This window comes from Pyrus communis, chromosome 10 (genome assembly GCF_041283825.1).
Source record: "Pyrus communis isolate YQ-2024b chromosome 10, ASM4128382v1, whole genome shotgun sequence".
NCBI lineage: Eukaryota > Viridiplantae > Streptophyta > Magnoliopsida > Rosales > Rosaceae > Pyrus > Pyrus communis.
In genome coordinates this window covers 28938537-28943996 of record NC_142574.1, presented here as the reverse complement: position 1 = coordinate 28943996, position 5460 = coordinate 28938537, and the positions used below count along the sequence as shown (strand labels likewise).

Sequence of the window (5460 nt, the reverse complement as noted above, 5' to 3'; positions counted from 1 at the left end):
GAAGAGAGAGCTACTGTCCCTAGAATTGGGAATGCTTAAGACATAATGTAAGAATCCGTCCCGGGATTTACGTAAGAAAATAGGTATTTTTGTATTTTCACTAAGTTTGGGGGATACCTTTCTTTTTAAAATTGTTTTTAAACCTTATTTGGTGAGCCCAAGGGGCCCACCCCCTGTTTTATCCCCCCTGCCGTGACATCCTTTCCCTTCTTCTTTCTTCTTTTTCTTTTTCTTTTCTTTTCTTTTCTTTTCTTTTGGTTTGTCTGCACCTTTTTCCTTTCTTTTCGAAAACTCTCTCATTCCTCTCTTCTTCTTCCCCGTGACAACACACACACACACACACACACACACACACACACACCCACAGCTACACCTACTCGAGGAAATCATCACCATCATCGCTGTTGAACTGCTTCTCTCTCCCTCTCTATTTCCCCTGCTCGCGGTGCCGGGAGGACACGAACACCTCCGGCGAGTTTTGGTTGTTTTCCGGTTGGGTTTTGGAGTGTTTTTGGCACGGGTGAGTGCACACCCAATTTTCCGGCGAGCACCGCCCCTTTCGAGGCAATTTCCGGCCAAACCACGGCGAGTTGGCCGGCGTGCGAGTTTCCGGCGGACACCCGTGGCTTCCAGGCTGTTTTCCGGCCAACTCCGACCACGATGACAGGAACCAAGGGGGCGTTTAATTGTGGCGTTTCCGTCTTCGCTAGTGGCGTGGCTTTTCGACGGCGAAGTACTGTGAGTGGACCCCTTCTAAAAATGCATGTTTTAATGGTAGAATTGCATACACAGAAAAGCATGACTTTACGATTATGTTTTATGAAACGTTTTGAGATAACATGCTTACTAAGGCTAGTTTGAATTATTACTATTTTTCCTATAACCCATGTTCTTATAGAATATCTGATGGATGACGATATGATATTTAGAACATGTTTAGAACACTTCTTTATAGTATAGATGATGGATGACTTTATACTATGAAGTTGATTTTCAATATATGTATGTTCACTGGTTTTGTACTTACCTAGTGGTCCTTTCCGCTACGGGACGTAGGGATAGATCCGGTCCGTCTCGGGCGACGGTTTGGTGTTGGCATAGGGCCTGGAGTGTGTTTTCCTCTGACTGTCTGCTCAGAGACGGGGAGCCGGCAAGGGGCCTGAAGTGCATTTTCCTCTGACTGTCTGCTCAGAGACGGGGAGGCGGCATGGGGCCTAAAGTGTTATATCGGACATTCACTAGTGTTTATTATTTTATGCAAATGATGATTTGAGACATTGCACGACATGCTAGGTTTCGGAAAACCTATGTTTATCATTATATTTGTGTTTTCATAAAACTTGGGGGTTAGTACGTTGATAACTGTTTTATTATATATATATTAACTTGGTCCACTCATGTTTGTTTTGCGCCCCCTTCAGGACTTAGAATCGAGGCATACAATCCTGACGTCCAGGCACTTCCGCATCGGCATCTTCGAGTCCTCTTGGTGTAGGACCCACTTTTTTGTTTCATTCAATTTTATATTATTTTCTTTTAGTGTTCTAGATTAGAGGTGTGCTCTGAACACGGTCCTTATTTGCATATTAATTATTCTTTTATATTTATAAACCTTATTTATCCCTTATTTTCAGCATTTGCACTTAATAAATGGCTTTCGTCACCCTCGGGTGTCGGCCAGCACGTGCCTATCCTGGTATTCAGGGAATATCGGGGTCGGGGCGTGTCAGATTGGTATCAGAGCGTGGTTTTGTTCAGAGCATACTTAGGACCTTCTGCTACTGTAGTAGTGTGTTTGTCATGACATCATTTGGATGTCACGACTTCCGGATTCAGTGTCACTTGGCATAGTTGTGCAAACCTTTCTCTGTTTGAATTTTCATCTTCTGGTTGAAATACAAGAATTCGTGTCGGGATTGTGCCTCAGTAGTGATGAAGTGGATTGTTGGATGACTTTCGACATCGGATCGATACTCTACATCATGCATTCCCTGGGAATTTCGGACATAATTGGATTTACCTAGGAGCGCTGGGAAACGGAAAAACCCTAAGTGAGTTGAATTTGGAAGATATGAAGCGGTTTTGTACTCTACGACGTGCATTCTCAGGGAATGGCGGGCACAATTAGTGTTACTTGGAAGCGACGTGTTTTAGAAATCTTAGTTTGAGGGAGTCTAGTCGAGATCAGCTGTAGATACGAAATGACGATGCCACTCTGCGACATGCGTTCCCTAGGAATTGCGGGCAGAGTCGGCTCTACATCGAAATCTCGAGAAACGGAAAAAAATCTTGACGGTACGAGTTGGTTAAGATCAACTAGAACCCTGAAACGATGACATCACTCTGCGACATGCGTTCCCTAAGAATGGCGGGTAGAGTCATATTGTTGTGGCAACTACTTGAAATATTCGAAGTGCGTGTTTGAGAAAGCAAGTTAAGCGCTAGTGGTGACGACGATTAGTAAGTGGTAGTTGGCGGGAGCAAATCAACGTTCTCAGGCTCATTACCACTGAAGAAACTCGTGTGAATCGAATGAATCTTCGATGATTGTTCTATCAGTAACCTCTTTGCTTATCTCAACAACGAAGTCAAGTTCCTGAACCTTTGATCGTTAGCTCTACACCAAATTCTTCGGGCGTTGACTTCATTTAAATTAGATAATTTCTTAAGTGACTCTTCAGTAGCAGACGCTATTCCCACCAATTTTCCAAAAGGAGTTGCAATTCTTTTTGTTGTTGTAGCTGGATTTGGTTGATGAAGATCCATACTTGTTTGGATAAACAGACTTCTTGAACTTCACCTGGATTTGGCATTAGACGGTAAGTCCTAGCACCTTGTCCACATACTTTCGGTGGAGGTGAACTTAGCCTCTTGCGTGTAGCGCAACTGACCAGTACTCTTATCCACTAACTGTTCAGCTTTGTAACTTTCTAATGTAATGGCTTGAGACTACCATATTCATTATTGTACGAAGATCGAGCTTTACTTGGAACTTCTCTGGACTCATTGAGCTTTGGTTTGCTCAAGAGCATCACTTTGAGGTAGCCAATCGTGTCATTGCATGCTTACACAGACTGCTTTGTATCTTTCTTCTTCGTCATTCTGTTAGTTCAGAGGTTTTATGTTTAATTTTTTGAACTTTGAAACAGCTCTCACAAAGTATTGTGAATTTCAAAATGTCTTTGGCCTCGTCAAATCTTATTAACAGTTCTTAACTATTCTTGAGCTTATACCTATTTCCTTTTTGGCCAAGGAACCAGTCAACCTTACCGTGTTGATTAACCAAATAATCATAAACAGTGATTTCTATTTCTGCATCTTTACCTTCCTTCGCTTGTTTGTTCTTGGCATGATTTCTCACTCATCCAGATATCTTGTACTCTAGTTTTAATAAACTTGTTTTGATCCTCAAATTCTTGAGTGTTCTTTTAGCCTTATCTACATGGTTTCTCGCTCAATTAGTAAAGAATTCACGATCGATCAATTCGGTGGAAGTATGCGCCCAATTCTTATCTTTTCAGATAGAAATGCTGGAAGCATAATCTTTTCACAAGGTTACCCTACTTACCAGAAAGAGTTCCACGTGGGTGTGAGGTTGGAGTCGTCTTGTGGTATGAGGCTGGTGAAGATTGTGGTGCAGGTGAACAGTAGATTGCATCATTATCTTCACGCTGAATTGAATGGTCGCCACTCATTATCTTGCTACAATTCATAACCATCATATCGTACTTTGGTAGACCTTTTCGATGATGTGATGTGTTCGCTTCAACGTAGCTTTCCACTACCTTGGCACCAGGATCCTTCGATTCGTGAGCACGTGGGCGTGATGTTTGTGCGATCTTTTAGTAAGAGTTGGATGAAGGTTTGAGTACAGAAGGCAACGGATTGTATCACCATCTTACTATAATTCATAGGCATCACATCGGTTCTTTTCCAATGTTATGTGTCGTCTCAACTCATCTTTTCACTGTTCCGCTTCAAGACTCGTTTGTTATGAGTACGTGGTTATTGAAACACTTCTATCAGATTTGTTTAGTGTACTCTGGGTTGGCACCTCAGCGCGGTCGAGGTGAGAATCGGAAAATCTTTACACTTCTCTCGAAAGGTGTGTACTCTCATTTATTTTTAGGTTGATCACTTGAGAGTCCTTCTTTCCATCAACGTTGACCTTGTTTTACTAGAAATCTACAACTAAGCAAAATTGGAGAGGTGGTTTGAGCACTACAATGATTCCCAAGAGATACTACTTGTTGGGAAAGGTGACTTCTCGTTTTCTGCTTGCTTGGCTTGAGCTTTTGGGTCTACTAGTAACATGGTAGCCACTTCCTTTGAATCCCAAGGTACAGTTTTCAAATGGGTTCTTTGTTGGCAAAACACTGGAGTAGTTGGTCACATTTAGAAGAATTGAGGAGGTTAGTATGCTTGATACTGGATAGAGTTTTATAACGACAGTTTCTGTTTTGTTCGGTTTGAGTACGCCCTTTTTGCGATATGGTACGAGAGTTCTACAGGAAATACTGGTTAGCTGAGGAGTATTGTGAACTAGTATTCAAAAGATTGAATTTTCGACGCGTGAAATTGTGCACCCTCAGCAAATTACTGTTTGCTTATCGAGACAACAAATGTGTGATCGATATCACGGGCGGCCGACTGTGGTATTGAAAACTTATTCGTTGGATTCGTTAAGCAAGTGGGCAGGAAGATTCGTCTTCAGCAGTTGGTACGGATTCACTATTGTTAAGACTTGACCTAAAGACACATCTATTCTCGGAGTACGTGACGTTCGTATGCTTAGGCGAGACCCACTCTCATTTTTTTTTCAGTTTTGAGTTCCAGTTTTGATTTTCAGTATAAGTATTTTAACTTCCTTTTCTTTAATTATTTGTTTTCGACGTTACAAATGTTTTGGGGGAGGTTTCTCCATTTTCAGTTTTAAGTTAAGCGCGAGTTTTCGACCTATATGTTAGTACATATCTATTTTGACTATTTTGACGCTATAGTATTTTGCGTACTTATTTTTGAACTTACGTCTATATATGTTTTGGACTTATTATCTTATTAAAGTATGTTTCTACTTTTACACTGATGGGGAAGAAAGTAAGAGTTTGGAGGCATGATAGAGGATTTGGCAACCCGCTCGCGACGGTGTGGCATATTCTCTTTGATGCACCCACTCTGACTTGAATTCTCTTTATACATATATTCTTCTTCCTATTTTCGAGCATTTTGGTTTAAGTTGTGATTTTAAATTTCGGGACGAAATTCTTTTAAGGGGGGTAGATTGTAAGAACCCGTCCCGGGATTTACGTAAGAAAATAGGTATTTTTGTATTTTCACTAAGTTTGGGGGATACCTTTCTTTTTAAAATTGTTTTTAAACCTTATTTGGTGAGCCCAAGGGGCCCACCCCCTGTTTTATCCCCCCCTTGCCGTGACATCCTTTCCCTTCTTCTTTCTTCTT

The 5460-nt window shown here is 41.4% G+C and overlaps 1 long non-coding RNA gene across 1 annotated transcript; it reads left to right on the top strand.

The window, feature by feature from the left end:
* The first annotated feature begins 267 nt into the window (after positions 1–267).
* Positions 268–1627, top strand: LOC148693846 (uncharacterized). Its single transcript, XR_015951976.1, has 2 exons — positions 268–738; positions 1422–1627. It is a non-coding gene; the product is annotated as an uncharacterized LOC148693846 (long non-coding RNA).
* The last annotated feature ends 3833 nt before the right edge of the window (positions 1628–5460 follow it).